The 15166-nt window shown below is 41.0% G+C and overlaps 1 long non-coding RNA gene across 1 annotated transcript in view; it reads left to right on the top strand.

Annotated features, from left to right (window-relative positions):
• LOC139036210 (uncharacterized) overlaps positions 1 to 13924 on the top strand; it is a 29768-nt gene extending 15844 nt beyond the window's left edge. Inside the window, exons 2-3 of the long non-coding RNA XR_011488912.1 lie at positions 11700 to 11790; positions 13840 to 13924. This is a non-coding gene — a long non-coding RNA (uncharacterized lncRNA). The remainder of the gene's footprint in view (positions 1 to 11699; positions 11791 to 13839) is intronic.
• The last annotated feature ends 1242 nt before the right edge of the window (positions 13925 to 15166 follow it).

The raw sequence follows: 15166 nt of genomic DNA, 5'->3' as shown, positions 1-15166 counted from the left end.
ATGTCTTATGAATATTTTTTAAATTTATGACAGTTTTCCATTTCTCCCCCCCCTTTAATGCCCCAATTATTGAAGAAACTAGGTTATTTTCCTCATAGAATTTCCCGTTTTCTAGATTTGGCTTATTTTATTCTATGATGGCACTTACATTCATCTACTATGTCATTCCTTAATTGTATATAGAGACTTGATGAGATTCAGGTTTAGTTTCTTTAGCAAGAAAACTTAATAGCTGGTGACACCCATGCTTCCTCTTTCATCAGCATCAGGAAGAACAGAATGTTGGCCGGCCCTCTTTAAGTGACATCAGCATTGATCAGTGGGTTCATGTGTGGTCATCTCCCTTTTGCCGATATAAACTTGCTTATTAACCTTTCCTGATGGCTTTGGCGGCCCTTGCTCTCTGTGACTCACCGGGTGAGGGTCCCTCTGGCACAAACTCCACCCCCACCTCCACCAGAGTCCCCAGCAGAGGCCTGTTGCAGGATCGGGGACACTGAGTGTAGCAGTGCGTGCCCAGAACTTTTTGAAGGAGGCTGCCGTTATCTTCATTACCTCCACCATAGTTTGGTCTCAGGTCAAACAACAGGGAGGGAACACAGCCCTGCCCATCAATAGAAAATTGGACTAAAAATTTACTGAGCATGGCCCTGCCCATCAGAACAAGACCCAGTTTCCCCCTCAGTCAGTCTCTCCCATCAAGAAGCTTCCATAAGCCTCTTATTCCTGTGCATCAGAAGGCAGGCAGACTGAAAACCACAGTCACAGAAAACTAATCAAACCGATCACATGAACCACAGCCTCATCTAACTCAGTGAAACTGAGACATACAGTGTGGGGCCACCCAAGACGGATGGGTGGAAATGTGGTCCACTGGAGAAGGCAATGGCAAACCACTTCAGTATCCTTGCCTTGAGAACCCCACGACAGTATGAAAAGGCAAAAATATAGGATACTGAAAGATGAACTCCCCAGGTCGGTAGGTGCCCAATATGCTACTGGAGATCAGGGGAGAAATAACTCAAGAAAAAATGAAGAAATGGAGCCAAAGCAAAAACAACGCCCAGCTGCTGATGTGACTGGTGATGGAAGTAAAGTCCGATGCTATAAAGAACAATACTGCATAGGAACCTGGAATGTTAGGTCCATGAATCAAGGTAAATTGGAAGTGGTCAAACAGGAGATGGCAAGGGTGAACATTGACATTTTAGGAATCAGTGAACTAAAATGGACTGAAATTGGTGAATTTAACTCAGATGATCATTATATCTACTACCGTGGGCAAGAATCCCTTAGAAGAAATGGAGTAGACCTCATAGTCAACAAAAGTGTCTGAAATGTAGTTCTTGGGTACAGTCTCAGAAATAGAATGATCTCTGTTCATTTCCAAGGCAAACCATTCAATACCACAGTAATTCAAGTCTATGGCCCAACCAGTAATGCTGAAGAAGCTGAAGGTGATCGATTCTATGAAGAACTGCAAGACCTTCTAGAACTAACACCCAAAAAAGATGTCCTTTTCATTATAGGGGACTGGAATGCAAATAGAATGTCAAGAAATACCTGGAGTAACAGGCAAATTTGGCCTTGGAGAACAGAATGAAGCAGGGCAAAGGCTAAGTATTTTGCCATGAGAACACACTGGTCATAGCAAACACCCTCTTCCAACAACACAAGAGAAGACTACACATGGACATCAGCAGATGGTCAACACCAAAATTAGACTAATTATATTCTTTGCAGCCAAAGATGGAGAAGCTCTATACAGTCAGCAAAAACAAGACTGGGAGCTGACTGTGGTTCAGATCATGAACTCCTTCTTACCAAATTCAGACTGAAATTGAAGAAAGTAGGGAAAACCACTAGATCATTCAGGTATGACCTAAATCAAATCCCTTACGATTATACAGTAGAAGTGACAAATAGATTCAAGGGATTAGATCTGATAGACAGAGTTCCTGAAGAACTGTGGATGGAGATTCATGATATTGTACAGGAGGCAGTGATCAAGACCATCCCCAAGAAAAAGAAATACAAAAAGGCATATGGTTGTCTAAGGAGGTCTTACAAATAGCTGATAAAAGAAGAGAAGCTAAAGGCAAAGGAGAAAAGGAAAGCTTTACCCATCTGAATGCAGAGTTCCAAAGAATAGCAAGGAGAGATAAGAAAGCCTTCTGCAGTGAACAGTGCAAAGAAATAGAGGAAAACAATAGAATGGGAAAGACTGGAGATCTCTTCAAGAAAATTAGAGATACCAAGGGAACATTTCATGCAAAGATGGGCTCAATAAAGGACAGAAATGGTATGGACCTAACAGAAGCAGAAGATATTAAGAAGAGGTGGCAAGAATACACAGAACTATACAAAAAAGATCTTCATGACCCAGATAATCACAATGCTGTGATCACTCACCTAGAGCCAGACATCCTGGAATGTGAAGTCAAGTGGGCCTTAGGAATCATCACTATGAACAAAGCTAGTGGAGGTGATGGAATTCCATTTGAGCTATTTACAATCCTAAAAGATGATGCTGTGAAAGTGCTGCACTCAATATGCCAGCAAATTTGGAAAATGCAGCAGTGGCTACAGGACTGGAAAAGGTCAGTTTCATTCCAATCCCAAAGAAAGGCAATGCCAAAGAATGATCAAACTACTGCACAATTGCACTCATCTCACATGCTAGTAAAGTAATGCTGAAAATTCTCCAAGCCAGGCTTCAACAGTACGTGAACCGTGAACTTCCAGATGTTCAAACTGCTTTTAGAAAAGGCAGAGGAATCAGTGATCAAATTAGCAACATCTACTGGATCAAAAAAAGCAAGAGAGTTCCAGAAAAACATGTTTTTCTGCTTTATTAACTATGCCAAAACCTTTGACTGTGTGGATCACCACAAACTGTGGAAAATTCTGAAAGAGATGGGAATACGAGACCAGCTGACCTGCCTCCCGAGAAATCTGTTTGCAGGTCAGGAAGCACCAGTTAGCACTGGACATGGAACAATAGACTGGTTCCAAATTGGGAAAGGAGTATGTCAAGGCTTTATGTTGTCACCCTGCTTATTTAACTTATATGAAGAGTACATCATGCAAAATGCCGGGCTGGATGAAGCACAAGCTGGAATCAAGATTGCCGGGAGAAATATCAATAACCTCAGATATGCAGATGATACCACCCTTATGGCAGAAAGTGAAAACGAACTAAAGGGCCTCTTGATGAAAGTGAAAGAGGAGAGTGAAAAAGTTGGCTTAAAACTCAACATTCAGAAAACTAAGATCCTGGAATCCAGTCCCATCACTTCATGGCAAATAGATGGGGAAACAGTGGAAACAGTGACAGACTTCATTTTCTTGGGCTCCAAAATCACAACAGATGGTGGCTGCAGCCATGAAATTAAAAGACCCTTGCTTCTTGGAAGAGCAGCTATGACCAACCTAGACAGCATATTAAAAAACAGAGACATTATTTTGCCAAAATGGTCCATCTAGTCAAAGCTATGGTTTTTCTAGTGTCATGAATGGGTGTGAGAGTTGGACTGTAAAGATAGCTGAGCACCAAAGGACTGACGCTTTTGAACTGTGGTGTTGGAGAAGACTCTTGATAGTCCTGTGGACTGCGAGGAGATCTAACCAGTCCATCCTCAAGGAAATCAGTCCTGAATATTCTTTGGAAGGACTGATACTGAAGATGAAGCTGAAACTCCAAACTTTGGCCACGTAATACAAAGAACTGACTCATTGGAAAAGAGCCTGATGCTGGGAATGATTGGAGGCAGGAGGAAAGGGGACAACAAAGGATGAGATGGTTAGATGGGATCACCAACTTGATGGACATGAGTTTGTGCAATTTACGGGTGTTGGTGATGGACATGGAAGCCTGGCGTGCTGCAATCCATGGGGTCACAAGAGTTGGACACGACGAAGCGACTGAACTGAATGGTTTTAGCACTCAGAAGTGAGCATTAGTTATATTCTTTATTTCACTCAGAGTTGAAGAATGATTTTCTAAATCTATTGGTATGTTTCAGCTTTTATTTTCTGGGATTCTTCTATGAGGACCTCTCCTTTGTCAATCATTGGTAATCCCCCAGGGTATTAGGAAAGGCAGAATAAAGGCTTTATTCTGTTTATTTGTCAATTTTTTAAAAAATGAGTTGGTGTTTTAACAACCCCTAGTGATGGTCAGTTACATCTCTGGACTCATAGATTTTCATATCTATATATTTTATTTGCAGCTATTACTTTGTTGGATGTCCAAATTGGTTGATCCTTGGCCAGTGGAAATGCCTCAGATTTTCTCCTTTTGTTTTCTTTTAATAAAACCCGAGTAATTCATGATGTTTTCCATGCTTTCTGGCACAATAAAGTATACTAGACTTAGTATATTTTCTATACCAAATCTGGGTTGAGTCATTTCTCCAAGGAAGAATGTTCTGTTTTATTGGAAAATGCTATTTAGAGACCACCATCTTGGTTCTAGAAGTAAATTGATTGAATTTTTTAATGACTCTGTGATACTCCATGGCATGCCATGATGTGTTTAACCATTGTCCATTGCTGGCATTCACTTTTCCCCCAGTTTTGTCAGGTTTTTTCTTTGAATTTAAAGCCATATAGAAGATACAAGAAAACTGTATAAGAAGCTTGCTATGGTCCTTGTGTCATTAACAGAAATTGTAAGATTGAAAACCAACATAAAAAGAGTTGAAATTTTTAATATAAACTCTGGTAGTTCTTGGGCATTATGTGAGGACTAAAGGAAAATAACACTTGTTCAGGTAGATAAAGAATTTCTCCTCTGCTTCCTAGAGTTCATCATTAAAAAGACAAGAAGTTGATACTCTCTTTTGCTTCCCTCTCTTGCTTGGAGAGGAGTTTTCCTTCCTTCCCTCAGGGATCTCAGCAGAAGCATATTTTCTGTTTGCTTTTTCTAACTGTGCTTCTGGCAAAGGGATGCATACGAGCTCTCCAAGTCATGAAGCAGCTTGGGCCTCTCGTCAGCTCCATACAGCTTTGGCTGGAGGTGCAGCTGTGTGCCATACTGGCAGTATGTTTTATTCTTGCAGAGGGCATTCTGGCTTTCTTGATCCTATATTTTATTTCTTTGCCAATCATCAGACAGTGTGCAATGGAGGAAACAAAATTTATTGAGAGCTTTCGGCTCTGTGACTAGCAATAACCATTCCTGGCTGGTTACAACGGTCCCCTGATGCACCATGCTATATAACCCTGGCTTTCTAGTTTATTGTGAATTCACCGCACTGTACTAACTCTGCCAACTAGCTGTCTTCTCAGTATCTACATAAAAGAGAAAGATCTTGGTAACACTCTTAAAACTTTTGATAAAGCTTATCAACTTTACCGAAAAAAATTATGGTAGTACATTGCAGAAAATTACACATAAGGAAGAGCTTGATAAATTTCTACAAATTGAACACATTCATATAGTCACCATTTGGATCAATAAATAGTTCATTATAAGCACCCCTAAAGCCTTGTTATGTTCCTTTCAGTAGCTCTCCTTCTACCACTGAGGACAACCATTATCCTGATCCTTTTAAAAGCACAGATTACTTTTGGCTGGCTTTGGACTTATATAAATGAAATAGTATAGTATATACTCTTTTGCATCTGGCTTGTTTCTCTCATCATTTATGAGATTCAACCATATGAATATGTGTAATTGGAGGTCATTCTTTCTAATTGTCATATGAGGTTCTACTGTGTGCTTCTACTACAATTCATGTATTTATCTTCTGTTTATGAGTGTTTGGATAATTTCCAGTGTGGGGCTATTAAAATAATGTTGCTATCAGCCTTCTAATACATGCCTTCACTGAACATATGTGTTAATTTCTGTTGGTTCTACACATAGAAGGGGGATTTATGGTCATAGCAGTATGCTCTGTCTTATTAGAAAGGAGCACATGGAAAATGTGGGGGGTGATGGATATATTTACTTGATTGTGATGATAGTTTCTTGGGCATACAGTCAGTCCTCCATATCGTCTATATGTTCCATATCAGCAGATTGAACCAACAGTGGATAAAAAATGTTGGGAAAAAGAAAGAATTCCAGAAAGTACCAAACACCAAAACTTGAATTTGTGATGCTTTGGCAACTATTTACATGGCATTTACATTGTATTTACAACTATTTACATATCATTTACATTGTGTTAGGTATTATAAGTGCTCTTGTTTTTAGTTGCTGAGTTGACCCCATGGACTGTAAGCTGCCAGACTCCTCTGTTCATGGGATTCTCCAGACAAGAATACTGGAGTGGTTGCCAAGCCCTCCTCCTGGGGATATTCCCCACCCAGGAATAGAACCCGCATGTCCTTTGTCTCCTGCATTGCACACGGATTCTTTACTCACTGAGTCACCTGGGAAGCCCTTTATTAGCCAGTGTACTCTATTTGGGGCTTCCCTGGTTCCTCAGATAGTAAAGAATCTGCCTGCAAAGCAGGAGGCCCAGGTTCAATCTCTGGGTTGGGAAGATCCCCTGGAGAAGCGAATGGCTACCACTCCAGTGTTCTTGCCTAGAGAATTCCATGGACAGAGGATCCTGGTAGGCTACAGTCCATGGGGTCACAGAGAGTTGGACATGACTGGTCAACTTGCACACATTCTGATTTTAAACAGAGTTGATAATACCAAAGGAAAAATACGTGATATCCATACTGTAGAACCAGATGTCTGATTATTTCATGTCTGATGAATTATTTTATGAAATGAATCCTCCTTTGTTCTCGCCTTATTTCTCTCCTCTCTCCAGTAGCCACACGTGTTACCATCACGTCTTTATATCACTGTGAACACACTGATTATCCAAGCATTGTCTTTGGCTGCTTAGTGATCCCGAGACACTTCCAAGGAGTCTGTGAGGTCAAAACTATTCTCAGTTTTGCTTTTTTCATTCTGTTGACATTTGCAGTGATAGTACAGAAGCAAAGGTAGATAAAACTGCTGACATCTTAGCACAAATCAAGACAGCACCACCAGCTGCACTAGTAGACATTTTATTCTTCATCTGCATGCACTGCCAGAAAGCAAAACAAAGAGTTTCACTTAGGAATGACGTTGATGAAGCAGCAGGATTATTAATTTTATTAAATCACGATCCTTGGATGTAGATGTCTTTATAGCCTATGTGATGATATGGGGAGTACAAATAAAGTCTTACTATTACATAGAAAAGAACAAAAAAAGGCATTTTGTGGTTGACTTTTGAGCTGAACTAGCAGCTTTTTTTCATGAACACCATTTTTAAAAATTTGACAGACAGACTCTGGTTATTCAGATTATTCAGACTGGGGTATTGAGCAGACATGCCCCTTCATGCACAAAGATTTTCGTTTAAAGACAACAATCTTAAGAGATTCTTTTTCCTTGACTGAGAATGATATTTCCTGTAAAAGCCTGAACACAGGTAGAGCCCAGGGAGTTCCAGGGATTTGCTGAAGGACACATAGCATAAAGCAGCAGATGTGGATTAGGAATCAGGCCCTCTTGCTTCCAGCCTACTACCCTTCCCATTTCACTAAATGAGACAGGTGGCTTTTCATATTTCATGCATCCTCTCCTTGAGACAGAGTTAATGCTGCAAGAGAAAGAAATGCCAGGTGGAAAAACTGACAAGTCAGGTATTACACAGCCACTTAATTTTTATTTTGTAATTTTCACAATCTGAGCAACCAAGTAGAATACATAAAGAAGACACTAAAATGTAGCATAATAAAATTCATTTGACCAGGAATATGAGCTTCCATGTTTTTGTCTCCAGATTGGCTTTTTTTCCCCTTCATTTTTAATGTTAACTGTTCTCTGACTCCAGTATTCACTTTGGCAAAAACTACATTTAGTTGCAAATTGAGACATGGTGCATAGCTGCTATGATTAAGGAATTCAGAATCTTATCCAATATAAGGCCTTGAGGGCAGAAAGAAATGCTGAAGGAAAAACATTTCAACATTGCCATGTCCAGATGAATGCCTGAAGTAAATATTAACTTATTTCTGCAAACTTTCTCACTGTTTTATATACTTCATTTCCCCCGCTTTTGAGAAATGACAACGTATCCTAGCAACATTATGGGTTTCCACTCACGATGAGTCTCCTCAGCATGGGCTGGGTCAGTGTTTGTAGCTCAGCTGGCTGGTGCCAGAGTGGAGGGCATGTCTGATTTGATTCCACCCCAGGCACTGAAGGACTTTCAAGATTTCCCTCTTAGTATTTGGCTTTACTTGATAATCCCAGAGCATGCTGGGAAATCTCAGCAAGAGGAAAAATTTAGTAACCACAGGGAGGCCTGCTCGGAGGGTTTTGTGGGATAAGTATGAAAGCTTCTGAGTATGACTATTAATGACTCTTGAATGTTCTGCTTTTCACAAGATTTCCCATCAACAAAAAGTATGTAGGCTTATGAGGACAGAGGGCGTTTAGAAAACTCAGCCATCCCCAGGAAGACAAACGCATGATTGAGTCATTTCCCAAGAGAGAAGCCACTAGTCAGCCAGGTATGTGGAACCATATGGTTCAGCCTGTAATTTAGAATTTCAGAAGCAGGAGCTGGCCAAGGGTTGCATGGGATTTTAGCCTCATGTTTTCATTATCATTTTTCTTTCTTGGTTTTGAGTACTGACATTGCCCTTGGCATATGCAGAAGAGGAGACGTACTATCTGCCTCTAATCAACATTGGAGGAAGTGCTCAATTCAGAAATAGCTTTTGTAGCCGAGATGGTGATCAAACCCTAAAGGCTTGAAAAATTTCTCTGTGTGTGTGCAAATCAGTTTCTCCCGTATTTTCTTTTTGATTCTGTTTCCCCCTTTTGTTGTTGTCCTTTGTTTATATACGGTCACTAAGACTCTCTGTCTTGGAAATGTTCAGCAATAAGCTAGATCCTTCTGTGGTCTGGGTGCTCCCGATGTGAGCTGGCCCCAAAGAGGTGGTGGTATAGAGGACGCATTTGCACTCTGCACTGGGGGTGAGCAGATTTCACTGACTAGGCTACAAGGTTCTGAAAAATTCTAGCTTTTCTGAACATTCGGAGGCATTTGACAGTAGTTGATCTTGACATAGAGGAAATCTAGCCAGTAGCGTCTGTGTACAGCATGTCCCAAAGTACAGGAGACTTTCCTTATGACCCTGTACCTGTAGGACTAACCTAACATGAAAGCTGGGTTTCCCTGGTAGCTCAGCTGGTAAAGAATCTGCCTGTAATGCAGGAGACCCTAGTTCGATTCCTGGGTCTGGACAATCCCCTGGAGAAGGGATAAGCTAGCAATTCCAGGATTCTTGGGCTTCCCTGGTGGCACAGATGGTGTACAGAATCCGCTTGCAGAGTGGGAGACCTGGGTTTGATTCCTGGGTTGGGAAGATCCCCCGAAGGAGGGCGTGACAACCCACTCCAGTATTCTTGCCTGGAGAATCCACATGGACAGAGGAACCTGGCAGGCTGCAGTCCATGGGATTGCAAAGAGTTGGATACGACTGAGTGACTTAAACAGCAACATGACAGCTAGAATGACTCTGGTATTCTGTATGCTGGAGACAGCCTCACCTTTGTTTAATTGGATTCAGCTGACTATTAGGTTCCTACTAAGAAGAAAAGAGATTTTGAACATAATTAATTCTTGTGACTTATTACCCTCATTTTAAATCATAGGAAACAGGATTAGAGAGAGAATAAGTGGCTTATCCAAGTGCATACAACTGACTCTTCTCGGCACATATCTTCATTTTGATAAGAGAGACAGCTTTCCCTTCTGTGAGAAAAATTCAGTCTCATGGTCTGATTAGTGTCTATGACTTAAAAAAAAATCACTTAATTTTTCTAGATTGCTTTTAAGTGTACAGAAAAATTGAGAAAAAGACACACAGATTTCCCATGTGTTATGAAAACCTGCCTCCCAACCCTCACACATTTTCAACATCCCCAACCCATGTACATTGTCAACATCCCCCTCCAGGCTGATATATTTGTTACAATTGATAAACCTACATGGACACGTCGTTATTCCTCACAGTCCATAGTTTACAGTCGGGTTCACTCTTGGTTTTGTGCATTCTGTGGGTTTGGACAAATGTCTAATAATACGTGTCCATTACTATGGTATCATATATAGCATTTTCACTGCCCTAAAAATCCTCTCTAATCTCCTATTCATCTCTTCACATTGCCCTCCCTGCAGCTCCTGGCAATGACTGATCTTTTTACTGTCTCCCTAGTTTTGCCTTTGTCAGAGTTGTCATATGACTGACATCACGTGTTATAGAGCCTTTTCAAATTGTCTACATCTAGTTTTGTGTGCCTGCGTGCTCAGTCATGTCCGACTCTTTGTGACCCTATGGACTATAACCCACCAGGTTTCTCTGTCCATGGGATTCTCTGGCAAGAATACTGGAGTGGGTTGCAGTTTTTTCCTCTAGGGGACTTAGTAATATGCATTTAGACGCATCCATGTCGAGGATCTTCTATGTAGAGCATTGTGTCATCTGCAGGCAGTGACAGTTTAGCTTCTTTTCCAATTTGGATTCCCTTTACTTGTATAGCTAGGACTTCCAAAACTATGTTGAATAAAAGTGGCAAGAGTGGACATCCTTGTCCTGTTCCTGATCTTAGAGGGAATGCTTTCAGGTTTTCACAACTGAGTATGATGGTAGGTGTAGGTTTGTCATATATGCCCTTCATTATGTTGAGATATCTACCCTTTATGCCCACATTCTAGAGAGTTTTTATCATAAATGGGTGCTGAGTTTTGTCAGAAGCTTTTTCTGTGTCTACAGAAATGATCATATGGTTTTTATTCTTCAATTTGTTGATGTGTTGTATCACATTGATTGATTTGTGGATGATGAAAAACCCTTGCATCCCTGGGGTGAATTGCACTTGATCATGGTGTATGATCTTTTTGCTGAATTGTTGGATATGTATTGCTAATATTTTGTTGAATATTTTTGCATCTATGAAATTATCATAATTCATCAATGAATTTGGTAAAGTTGCAGGTTACAAAATTAATACACAGAAATCGGATGCATTTCTATACACTAACAATGAAAGATCAGAAAGAGAAATTCAAGAAGCTATTCCATTTACCATCCCATCAAAAAGGAAAAAAAAACACAAAAAACCTAGGAATAAACCTATTTAAGGAGACAAAAGACCTATACTCGGAAAACTATAAGATCCTGATGTAAGACTCCTCATTGTCTATTAATGACTTGATAGCTCATTTTTCTTTAGTGTTGAAGAATGTTCTACTGTCTGTATATACCATAGTTTATTTACCAATTTACCTACTGAAGAATATATTGGTTACTTTCCAGTTTTGGCAGCTCTGAATCAAGCTGCTATAGAAACCTAACTGCATTCCCTCAAATTTTGCTATGTGTGGCAAAGATTAGATTTGAACCAAGATCTTTTGGAATTGGGGTCCAAGTCCATTATCTTTTCATGCTTCCATCCTGGTTTCCCTGCTTCCCTGTAGCTCAAATGGTAAAGAATCTGCCTGCAATGCAGGAGACCAGGGTTTGCTCCCTGGGTCGGGAAGATCCTCTGGAGAAGGGAATGGCAATACACTCCAGTGTTCTTGCCTGGAGAGTTCCATGGACAGAGAAGCCTGGTAGACTACAGTTCATGGGGTCACAAAGAGTCAGACACGACTGAGCAACTAACAGACAGATCTTGTTTTCAGGAGATTTTTGGCATCTGTGGTGGAGCTGAAGGTAACAAAGAAGATCAAAGGAAGAAAAAGACTTCAGGAAAAACCAGTAAAGAATGCTGAGGTTAGAGCTTTTATTGTCTTTAAAAAAGAATTGATTAGAGTTTTGAAAGTAAACAACGTTTTACTTTGTTCTTATGTCTTTGATGAAATTTACTCATCAGAAAGTGATGAAGTTAGCTACAGTATAAGCACCGTTTAATCACAGAGTCATTTTTTGATTAGTCATGGTATTTCCATCATGATGAAATGAAAGTTTCATAAAACTATAATTTGGAATAGAAATGGATGGTGGTTTGGTCAGTTTTCTTGATAAATAGAGCCTGACAATGAGAAGACCTGAGCCCAGGTCCATTTCAATGATCCACAAAGAGATCAACGTAAAATTTCTCTCTGTCTAAAGTATTCTGTTTTATTGTTAAATATTCAGTTGGAAAGAATTTCTTGAGAATTTTTCTCAAGGTCACTGAAGCTAATTTTGGTAATAAGTTTAGGATTTAAAGGCAAGCAATGATTTGCTTGAATGAAAATTTGTCCATTAATTATCTAAAAATACAGAGACTGTGTGATTAAGGGCTTGGGAGACAATTGCAACTATTTTGGGGGATTGAAAGTGTGTTAGTCATTCAGTTGTGTCCAACTCTATGACCCGTGGACTATAGCCTACCAGCCTCCTCTGTCCATGGAATTCTCCAGGCAAGCATACTGGAATGGGTTGCCATTTCCTTCTCCAGGGGATCTTCCTGACTCAGGGATCAAACCTGGGTCTCCTGCATTGCAGGCAGATTCTTTACCATCTGAGTCACCAGGGAAGCCCTGGTGGGGGGTTGGAGGATTGAAGAATCTATAAATGTAAACAATCTGATTTTGTTAATGGATTCTATGAAATTTCAAGGTAATCATTTCTTAGGTTACAGCAGCAGCTTTGTACATCCAGCGCTATGTCCCTTTGTCTAAATTGTAACCCCTTTATTGTGATGCAGAGCTTTTGATAAGAGCTTGAACATATGGTGAGAATCACTTTGAAGCTAGCTTCAGGATCCTGGTTTTATAGTTCTAGGTGACTAACATCTTTGATAAAATAAGCTTAAAAATCTGTTTCAAATGAAATATACATATTTTAAAAGTAAAATACCTCCTAAGTGATCTGATTCTGCTGTTCTAGATCTTTTCAAAAAAGATTTACTGATTTAATTGAAGTCTAGTTGATTTACAGTGTTGTGTTAGTTTCAGGTGTATAGCAAAGCATTTCAGTTACATACATATGTATCTATTTTTTCAAATTCTTTTCCCTTATAGGTTATTATAAAATACATAGTATAGTTCCTTGTGCTATACAGAAGGTCCTTATTGGTTATCCATTTTCTATACAGTAGTATGTATAGTACAGTTCTGGATCTTAAATGCAGTTTACACATAAACAAAGGCTGAGTTTCACTTTGATTCACTGACCATCTATGTTACTACAGCAGGATGCTGATTTTTGATGTTCCTTTTCTTCTCTTGTAAGATCACCTCTGCTTTGTATTAGTAGGGAAAGAGTCCATGAGCTTTATCAATGGTTAAAGGATATTGCAGTAGGCTTTTAACTGTCTGCTCACTTCTATTCTTGTTCTGTACAGTTTTATACACATATTGCCACTGGAGTATATAGTTATCCGCCACTGTCTAGCCCAACATGAGGCCGTCTGACAGTGGGCCAGGGGCACCATGTAAAAGCTGTAACCTCCAGTGCTCCATCCGTGGCCTTGTCCCGCACTCCCGTCTTCTCTCTGCTTCTCTTGGCTTCCTGTTTTCTGGCTCTGTGCCTGGCCACAGCATTCCGTGCTCTCTCCTTCACTTTACTCTCTTCCTTACACAGAGTTCTATCCCTTCTGGGTACAGTCTTGGTGATTGTGTTGACAGTGGTACCTCTAAGTTTGCAATGCAGACTGTATGGCTTTGACAGACACCTCTGCCATGCTGTTTATCCAAGAGTTGTTTGAAGACCACTTCTGTCAGGATGACCTTGGGAGGGGAGTTTGTTTAATATCTGAGTTGACTGAGCCAGGACCTCTGGGGAGTGGGGCCCTCCGTCTGCGTTTTAACAGACTTTCTCTTTAATATTTTGTAGGTACTGCTCTAGGTTGGATGTGACCCCAGGCGTGCCCATCCTCCCTGACGTCCTCTGCAGTGACCTGTGAGGGCTTCCTGCTCTGTTCCGTGAGTGTGGTTAACTGTGGACTCTTTATATTGCTATTGTTTAGTCACTAATGTCCAACTCTTTGCTACCCCATGAACTGCAGCCCTCCAGGCTCCTCTATCCATGGGATTTTCCAGGCAAGAATACTGGAGTAGATTGCCATTTCCTTCTCCAGACGATTTTCCTGACCCAGGCACTGAACCCGTGTCTCCTGCACTGGCAGGCGGATTCTTTACCTCTGAGCCACCAGGGAAGCCCAGGTTGTTTGTATTGCTCGGGCCTTTCAGAAAATTCTGAGAGTGCCTGCCTGCCCTTTGCAATCACAAATGTAATTTCCCCTTTACTTCATATATAACCTAGGTTTCCCCAAAGCCTCATCTGTTTGTGGGTACAAATAAAGCCACTTAATGTTTATAACCCAAATTTCACTGACTCATGCCCGTACCGACATAATGCAAGACCGTAATTTCCTGCAGAATTTTCCTCGAGTGTTTCTGGGAGGTGTGGGGAGGAGCCTCCCAGGTGCCGTCAGCCCTGCTTCTCTGCGCCGTGCTGCTGGCTGAGGTGTTTTGCTTTCGGAGTCATTGAGGCTCTGCGTCTGCACGGAGCCACAGACACTTGAGGAGCCAGGGGCAGAGCTGTGTTCTCAGACATCCTGACCAGGTCAGAGCCATTCTGTGCTCGGTATACAGGTACGAGGATGCTATTTGCTCTGACTCTGTTATAATTTTTCCATCCAAGCAACACTGTTATTCTCCAGAGTCTCCAAAGTCCTTTTCATTCAGTTTCTGTGAGCAGCTCCTTTCTCCAGCGACCCAAACACTGTATTTTTTTTTTTTTCCCAATCAGATCACTTCCTTTTGCATGCATGCCAAGTCTCTTCAGTCATGTCTGACTCTTTGCAACCCCATGGACTGTAGCCCACCAGTCTCCTCTGTCCATCGGATTCTTCAGGCAAGAATACTGGAGTGGGGTACCATGCCCTCCTCGATCACTTCATTGGATGCCCACAAATAAACTGCATTCCCCAAACAAGGCCACTGTTAAAGTCTACTCCTTATAGACCCGTTCACCAGGTCATCACACATGCTCAGCTATATCTGAATCTCTGAAGCTCATTTTATACTTAAGTGGGGAGCTTCCCTGGGGGCTCAGTGGTGAGGAGTCCACCTGCCGATGCAAGAGACATGGGTTTGATCCCTGATCTGGGAAGATCCCACATGCCACAGAGCAACTAAGCCTGGGACCATGTGAGCCC

This window comes from Odocoileus virginianus, chromosome 8 (assembly GCF_023699985.2).
Source record: "Odocoileus virginianus isolate 20LAN1187 ecotype Illinois chromosome 8, Ovbor_1.2, whole genome shotgun sequence".
NCBI classification, from domain to species: domain Eukaryota; kingdom Metazoa; phylum Chordata; class Mammalia; order Artiodactyla; family Cervidae; genus Odocoileus; species Odocoileus virginianus.
Note: the sequence above shows the minus strand (reverse complement) of the source record. Positions and strands in the feature narration are given on the sequence as shown.